The following is an 8,879-nucleotide window of genomic DNA, read 5'->3' on the forward strand; positions in this document are numbered from 1 at the left end:
GGCAACAAAAATGATTAGGGGTCTGGAGCATATGACTTATGAGGAGAGGCTGAGGGAACTGGGATTGTTTAGTCTCCAGAAGAGAAGAATGAGGGGGGATTTGATAGCTGCTTTCAACTACCTGAAGGGGGGTTCCAAAGAGGATGGAGCTCGGCTGTTCTCAGTGGTGGCAGATGACAGAACAAGGAGCAATGGTCTCAAGTTGCAGTGGGGGATGTCTAGGTTGGATATTAGGAAACACTGTTTCACTAGGAAGGTGGTGAAGCACTGGAATGCATTACCTAGGGAGGTGGTAAAATCTCCTTCCTTGGAGGTTTTTAAGGCCCGGCTTGACAAAGCCCTGGCTGGGATGATTTAGTTGGGAATTGGTCCTGCTTTGAGCAGGGGGTTGGACTAGATGAACTCCTGAGGTCCCTTCCAACCCTGAGATTCTATGATTCTATGACATACTAACCACAATTCCTTTAATTTACAGCAAGAATAATTACAACTATAATGACCACAAATGATCTTATGGGTGAGTAATATATGAAATTGTCTTCATTTCTTCACTGCCTCGCTATCTAAAGATAACAGCAGCCTGTCCTGTTTTGTGAGCAGTTATCCGGTTCTCAGTAGAATAAACTATGTAGCTGAGTGGTTTATTCCAGCAAGGGAACTGGATTACTGCTGAGAAAACACCACTGGGCTATTATTATGGCTAGGAGTTTAACACCTATGGGGAAGACGATGTGAGGAAAAATCTATTTGTGTTCATCATAGGGAATGTTGGCAGTTTAAAAGGCAGCTTCTATTCTTAGAGAAAAAATAGATTAAAAAATTTGCTTAATTATGGAAATGCCTGCGTAAAGGAAAAACAAAAATCCCTCTTTCTGTTGGAACACATGGTAATTGAGTAGTGACTTTTCCCAAATGGATAAGATATCAAAAACAGCACCTTCTCTCTCACTGGTAGACTTGTGTATTTTAAAAAAAAAAAAACTATTCAAGAACTGTGAAACTATTTAAATTATTTGTACTAGTTTAAAATTTGAAGGAAGTACATGAATAAAAGACGGTTACTCACCGTTGTAACTGTTGTTCTTCGAGATGTGTTGCTCATATCCATTCCAGTTAGGTGTGTGCGCGCCGCGTGCACGATCGTCGGAAGATTTTTACCCTAGCAACACCCGGTGGGTCGGCTGTGGAGCCCCCTAGAGTGGCGCCGTTATGGCGCTGGATATATACCCCAGCCGACCCAGCGCCCCCTCAGTTCCTTCTTGCCGGCTACTCCGACAGTGGGGAAGGGGGGCGGGTTTGGAATGGATATGAGCAACACATCTCGAAGAACAACAGTTACAACGGTGAGTAACCGTCTTTTCTTCTTCGAGTGCTTGCTCATATCCATTCCAGTTAGGTGACTCCCAAGCCCCACCTAGGTGGCGGGGTCGGAGTGAGACATTGCTGTGTGCAGAACCGCTGACCCGAAAGCAGCGTCGTCTCTGGATTGTTGCACCAGCGCATAGTGAGTAGCAAATGTGTGGACCGATGACCACACTGCAGCTCTACAAATGTCCTGGATCGGTACTTGAGCCAGGAAGGCAGTCGAGGAGGCCTGGGCCCTCGTGGAATGAGCGGTGATGCGTGGCGTCGGAACACCGGCCAGGTCGTAACAAGCACGAATACAGGACGTGATCCAGGAGGACAGGCACTGTGAAGAGACCGGTGAGCCCTTCATCCGGTCGGCTACCGCAACGAAGAGTTGCGTCGTCTTCCTAAACGACTTTGTACGGTCAATATAGAAAGCCAGGGCCCTGCGAACGTCCAAAGAATGTAAACGCTGGTCCTGACGAGTAGCGTGCGGTTTCGGATGGAAGACCGGGAGGAATATATCCTGGTTCACGTGGAAAGGTGACACCACCTTTGGAAGAAAGGCAGGATGGGGGCGAAGCTGCACCTTGTCCTTATGGAACACCGTGTATGGGGGCTCGGATGTCAGCGCCCTGAGTTCCGAGACGCGCCGTGCTGAGGTGATGGCTACCAGGAAGGCTGTCTTCCAAGATAAGTACAGGAGCGAGCAGGTAGCCAATGGTTCAAACGGAGGCCCTGTGAGCCTAGAGAGTACGAGGTTGAGGTCCCACGTTGGGACCGGCTGTCGTTGCTGTGGGTATAGCCGGTCTAAGCCCTTGAGGAATCTAACGACCATCGGGTTAGAGAAGACCGAGGACGTGAGTTCTCCTGGGTGGAAAGCGGAAATAGCGGCGAGGTGAACCCTAATTGAGGATGTCGCCAAGCCTTGCTGTCTTAGGGACAGGAGGTACTCCAGTATCAAGGGGATAGGAGCCTGCGAGGGAGACGTAGCTCGTTGCTCACACCAGCAGGAGAACCTCTTCCACTTGGCTAAATAAGTGGTCCGCGTAGAGGGCTTTCTACTTCCCAGCAGGACCTGCTGGACGGCCTGCGAGCATTGCCGCTCTGAGCGACTCAACCATGAAGCATCCACGCCGTGAGGTGGAGCGACTGCAGGTCGGGGTGACACAGCCGGCCGTGGTCCTGAGAGATGAGATCCGGACTCAAGGGGAGCGTGATCGGCCTCTGTACTGACAGCTCTAGAAGTGTGGTGTACCAGTGCTGTCTCGGCCAAGCAGGAGCGACTAGAATTACCCGTGAATGGTCCCTGCGGATCTTGAGCAGCACCCTGTGGACCAGCGGGAATGGGGGAAAGGCGTAGAACAGATGGTCTTTCCATGCCATGAGGAAGGCGTCCGACCGAGAGCCCGGGGCTCGCCCGTGTAGGGAGCAGAATGCCTGGCACTTCCTGTTGGCCCGAGATGCGAACAGGTCGATCTGGGGAAACCCCCACCTCTGGAAGACAGAATAGATGATGTCCGGGCGAATCGACCACTCGTGCGTTTGGAAGGACCTGCTGAGACGGTCCGCCAGCGTATTCTGGACTCCAGGCAGGAATGACGCCGTGAGATGTATCGAGTGGGCGATGCAAAAGTCCCACAGGCGAATGGCCTCTTGGCATAGGGGAGATGAGCGGGCTCCGCCTTGCTTGTTGATGTAAAACATGGCCGTGGTGTTGTCGGTGAGAATCAGCACGCAACGGCCCTGTAGGAAGTTGAGGAAAGCCTGACAAGCCAGGCGCACTGCCATCAGCTCTCGGACGTTGATGTGCAGGGCTAGTTGGGACGCCGACCACAGGCCTTGGGTATGATGCTCCCCCAGGTGAGCGCCCCATCCTAGAGATGAAGCGTCCGTAACTAGGTGGAGGGAGGGCTGTGGGGCGTGAAAGGGTACTCCTGCACAGACCGCCGTGCGATCCGTCCACCATGTGAGGGAGGCCAAGACTGCGGTCGGAACCGTGACCACCATGCTCAGGTCGTCTCGATGAGGACGGTAAACCGATGACACCCAAGTCTGCAATGGGCGAAGTCGCAGCCTGGCGTGCCTGGTTACGTAGGTGCACGAGGCCATGTGGCCCAAGAGGGCAAGGCACGTCCTTATGGTGGCAGTTGGAAAGGCCCTGAGTCCTTGAATGACGCTTGAGATGGTATGAAAGCGGCTGTCTGGCAGGATGGCTCGGGCACGTCTGGAGTCCAGGATTGCTCCAATGAACTCTATTCTTTGAGTTGGCACTAGCGTGGAAAGTGCGTGTCACTATGTGGACATGGGCTTGCACTTGGTCTCTGGTGCGGCCGCGTACCAGCCAGTCGTCCAAGTACGGGAACAGCTGTATCCCTTGTCGACGAAGGAAGGCCGCGACGACTGCCAGGCACTTTGTGAAGACCCTGGGAGCCGAGGACAAGCCGAAGGGAAGGACTGCGAACTGGTAGTGTACCCTGTTTACCACGAATCGCAGGAAACGTCTGTGGGGCGGATAAATTGCTATGTGAAAGTAAGCGTCCTTCATGTCGAGGGCGGCGAACCAGTCTCCAGGATCCAGTGAAGGGATAATGGTCCCCAATGACACCATGCGGAACTTCAACTTTACTATGAATTTGTTGAGTCCGCGTAAGTCTAAGATGGGCCGTAGACCCCCTTTTGACTTGGGTATCAGGAAGTAGCGGGAGTAAAACCCCCTGCCCCTTAGCTCCGAAGGAACCTCCTCTATGGCCCCCATAGCGAGAAGCCCAAAAACCTCCTGTGTAAGGAGTTGCTCGTGAGAAGGGTCCCTGAAGAGGGACGGGGAGGGGGAGTGGGATGGGGGGGGCGAGGAAAACTGGAGGGCGTATCCCCTCTCCACCGTGCGAAGGACCCAACGGTCCGAGGTTATACGGGACCAAGCACGGTGGAAACGGGAGAGGCGATCCCGGAAGGGGGGAACCGAATCCTGGAAAGTGGCTAAGGTGCCGTCCTCGACCGCACCTTCAAAAGGCTTGCCTAGGCCCCGAAGGTGGCCTAGGTTGGCCCTGGTTCTGACCGGGTTGAGGGCCGGTCGACCTTCGCCTACCACCTCGACCCCGCCTCCTAGCAAAGTCCTGTCTTGGACGAGGCGGGGGAGGGTAGAACCGCTGAGGCTGTGGCCTGAAGGGCCTGCGCTGAGGCCCTGGGACATGCATCCCCAGGGAGCGCATCATTGTTCGAGAGTCCTTAAGGTTTTGGAGCCTCGAGTCTGTTTTCTCTGAAAAGAGGCCCTGTCCCTCGAACGGTAGGTCCTGCAGGGTCTGCCGCAGTTCCGGAGGCAAGCCCGACACCTGGAGCCAGGAGATTCGGCGCATTGCTATCCCCGACGCCAGGGTCCTAGCGGCCGAGTCCGCTATATCAAGGGACGCCTGTAGGGAGGTGCATGCCACCCGCTTGCCCTCCTCTACCAGGGCCCCAAACTCGTCCCTCGAGTCCTGGGGAACCAGTTCTTTAAATTTCCCCATCGAGGACCACATATTGAAGCCGTAGCGGCTCAGTAGTGCCTGCTGGTTCGCTGCCCGCAATTGCAGTCCGCCAGCCGAATACACCTTGCGTCCAAACAAATCGAAGCGCTTAGCGTCCTTCGATTTGGGCGCAGCGGCCTGCTGGCCATGGCGCTCCCGTGCATTCACTGAGGAAACCACCAGTGAGCACGGTTGGGGGTGAATGTACAGATACTCGTGTTCCCTGGATGGGACAAAGTATTTTCTCTCAACCCCTCTGGCCGTGGGCGGAATAGAGGCCGGGGTCTGCCAGATAGTAGTGGCGTTGGCCTGGATGGTGCGGACCAGCGGTAATGCCACCCTGGATGGAGCATCCGCTGAGATGATCTGCACTATCGGGTCATGGACCTCCGCAACCTCCTCCACCTGGAGGTCCAGATTGCGAGCCATGCGCCGCAGTAGGTCCTGATGGGCCCGAAGGTCTATCGGGGGCGGCCCGATGGACGACGTGCCCGCTACGGCCTCATCAGGAGAGGACGAGGAAGATGCCCCCGGTGGCAAGGGGTCCAATGGTTGGTCCTGCTCCAGGTGTTCCTGGTGTTGGGCATCCCCTGCCCCCTGGTCAGGGGCCTCCGCAGGTGCGGGCACTGGAGCCTCCACGTCCCTTGGAGGAGGGCGGGAGATGGTAGACTCCGGGGCCCTGGTGTCCGAACGGCCAGAGCGGGAAGCCGACAGGGGAGCTCCCTGAGCTTGGTGGTAGGCCCAAGGAGTCCAAAAGGACCAATGCGCAGGCCCTTGCATCGGGTCCTCGGTCTCCTGCAGGTGGCCGGGCTCCCCCGTCTCAGATGACCGGGACGCCGATCTCGACGGCCACGGCGGTGCCGAACCCGAGGACGGCGCCGCGAGGAAGATCTGGGCCGCGAGTACGACCGGTGCCGAGGTGACCCTCGGCGCCGGGACTCCGAGCGGCGTCGGGACCTGCTTCGGGATCTGGAGCGGTGCCGAGAGACTCGTGCTGGCGACGGTGGGCGCACCAGGGCAGGCTTGCCTCTGGACTGCAGCACGCGTGGAGCCACCGGTGCCGGGAGTTGCGACGGCGCCGGCTCCGTGAGGGCGCTCAGGTCTCTCGCCGTAGCAAAGGTCTCCGGGGTGGAAGGGAGACAAGGTTCCACCACCAGCCTTGGTGGTGAAACAGTCCGCACCGGACTCAACGGCCTCGGTGCCGGAGTCGACGGTGTGGCCGCCTGTCTTTGGCGGTCCAGCTGCGGACGCGGCTCTACCCCCGGCACCGGGGGAGCCGGTACCTTCGCGGCAACAACGTCCCGTGTCTTAGCGGTCTTCTTATGGCCCGGAGAGATGGATCGGTGCCGAGGCTCTTTGGGCGGGCGCGGTGCCGACGTCGGTCGGTGCCGAACAGTCTTTTCTGCCGCACCGGTCGAGCCCGCCGGGGCGCTGCGCACCGAAGCGCTCGGTGCCGGGACAGGGCGCGCCGAGGGAGGATCTGGACTCAGAGCCGCCTCCATAAGGAGCTGTCGGAGCCTAAAGTCCCGCTCCTTCCTTGTCCTTGGCTTGAAGGCCTTGCAGATAGGGCACTTATCTGCTGGATGAGTCTCTCCCAGGCACTTCAAGCAGGAGCTATGCGGGTCGCTAGTTGGCATGTGCTTCCCGCAGGACGCGCACGGCTTAAAGCCAGGAGCCTTGGGCATGGGCCCGGCTGCGCGCCGGGGGGAAAAAGGGGGAAAACACCCCCTAAACCCCCGATAACAACTTATAACTATATATATATATACACTATAACTAACTACTAACTACTTGAACAACTATCTATATAACTAAATACAACAAGAGCAATGAGAAGCTAGGGAGTGTGGAGATCAGCTAAGCCGCGCTCCACAGTTCCAACGACCGTCAGGGGCGGTAAGAAGGAACTGAGGGGGCGCTGGGTCGGCTGGGGTATATATCCAGCGCCATAACGGCGCCACTCTAGGGGGCTCCACAGCCGACCCACCGGGTGTTGCTAGGGTAAAAATCTTCCGACGATCGTGCACGCGGCGCGCACACACCTAACTGGAATGGATATGAGCAAGCACTCGAAGAAGAATGAAACTTACATTTGGCTGAAAGTAATGTAGATTTCTCTCATGCTGTCACCAACCAGTGCAGTCAAGTAAGAGATTGTCTGACAACACATGGAATTCTGATACCATGGGATGGGCACGTTAGATAGAATAAATTCATTATAAAACTAAGGGATGTTTAAAATCAGCCTTCTACCATAGGGGGAGGGGGTGGGAAACAAAAAAACAGTGCATTTAAGAAAGTGACCCTGCCTGTTGTTGGCATTTCAACTGCTCAAAGTAGCACAATCCAAAATGTCATTTTTAGTGGAAAATGACTAAATTTTCACATGGTAGAAAGCAATTTTAGACAATGGAAATGATTAAGTCAGTATTTTCCATGTTTTACCAGAATGAGCTAAAGAAAACTGCTCCATCGTATTACCCAGAGTGAATTTTAAAAGGAATTTTAAAAGTACCCATAAACTGCACCAAAATGTAGCACAATGAAAAACAGATGGGAGCAGTGACATTTGGACTTTAAACAAAAATGTGGCCTGTCAACTGTTTGAGGGTTGAGAGCTCGCACTGGATTTTCCCTCATTGTTCTTGGTTACTCTATATCTGGTGGTATGTGGTATAGTGTATTTATAAAATCACCAGCTCTTAGAAAAGCGTTTTTTTTTGTATATTTCAGTATATTGTTTACTTCCTAAAATGGAACAAATGGGATAAATACACATGTGCAGTGTCAGGTGAACAGAGAAACTGCTTCTTTGATTTTTCAAATAGATTTTGTAGCCTTACTTCAAAAAAAATCTTAAGGTAATCAAGATATTGAGCAAATCTCATTGTTTCTTTCAAATTTGTGTCAGATTTTTGCCTGTTAAACTCTGGCAATTACCAATAAATGTTTACTGTTAGAAAAAAAACCCTCACAAGCCTGAACTTAATAGTTATTTAAATAGAGTATTACATATGTTTATATGCTCCTGTTAGATGCAAGTGATGAAAAAATAGGTATACATTGTGTGAATTTAAACCAGATATATTAAACTTGCCATACGTAGCAAGTTCCTTTTTAATATCAAAGTGATTCAAAGAAGCAGATTTACATTAAGGAATCTAGATGTATTTATTTTTTAAATAATTCTGGGTATTACTTAACAAATCACTATTCAGCAGGTGAGGATACATCTGCCGAATTCATCTCCCCCCCCCCCCCCCCCGCCCCCAAAAAAACATGATCCTGGATATTATTTTCAGAATTTTTGATGTCTGACATATGGGTTCCTTCCAGTATTTTGAGGAAGTCCATTAAGGAGTTGTGGAAGGTAAACTGTTCAGAATGTACAGTAGTAAAACTTTGTGAACAAGTTATTGTATCCTGTGAAAATGGCAGCAGTTAATGTTAGCATTCATGCTTACGACATTTTATTAATTGAATGTTTTTCTCCTTCATAGTTCTAGTCCGTTTCATAATCATGCTGGTTCTTAATATATGGGTCACAGCCACAATATTGCGTTACCGGAAGACTGAAAAGACTGATTAGATGACAGCTTCTCTCCAGTTGCAACACATGTCAAACAGTTTGGACCAAAAAATACAGTGAAGCCTGAACAAGAGACCTCCATGTCCAGGCAGCCTTCTGTATGCCACCTGCCTCATATTATCCCTTAAAAGATTAAGTACAACGTTGCTTAGGTTTTATTACAATTAATACTACTTAACAAAGCATATTTTATTAGAAGTAAACTTTATTGGTCATTTAAGACAGGTTTCAGTGGTACCTGACATTTTCTCGGGGCTTTTTTTTTTTTCTTCATATTTTGCTCTATGTAGATTCCTCTGTTTTTTATTCCTGGGGGAATTCTGTGCCTAAAAATTCTGAGCACAATATTTTAAAATTCTGCATATTTTATTTGTTAAAATAACACTATATAATCATGCCGGTTTCAATTATTTTGATAATTTATTTCAAAATACCTG

At 51.9% G+C, this 8,879-nt stretch overlaps 1 long non-coding RNA gene across 1 annotated transcript; it reads left to right on the forward strand.

Moving 5' to 3' along the window:
• The first annotated feature begins 472 nt into the window (after positions 1–472).
• LOC113405743 lies at positions 473–8,662 on the forward strand. Its single transcript, XR_003900005.1, has 2 exons — positions 473–517; positions 8,354–8,662. It is a non-coding gene; the product is annotated as an uncharacterized LOC113405743 (long non-coding RNA).
• Positions 8,663–8,879: the final 217 nt, after the last annotated feature.

The sequence above is a fragment of the Terrapene carolina genome, unplaced genomic scaffold (assembly GCF_002925995.2).
Source record: "Terrapene carolina triunguis isolate 2854851 unplaced genomic scaffold, T_m_triunguis-2.0 Scaffold50533, whole genome shotgun sequence".
Classification (NCBI taxonomy): domain Eukaryota; kingdom Metazoa; phylum Chordata; order Testudines; family Emydidae; genus Terrapene; species Terrapene triunguis.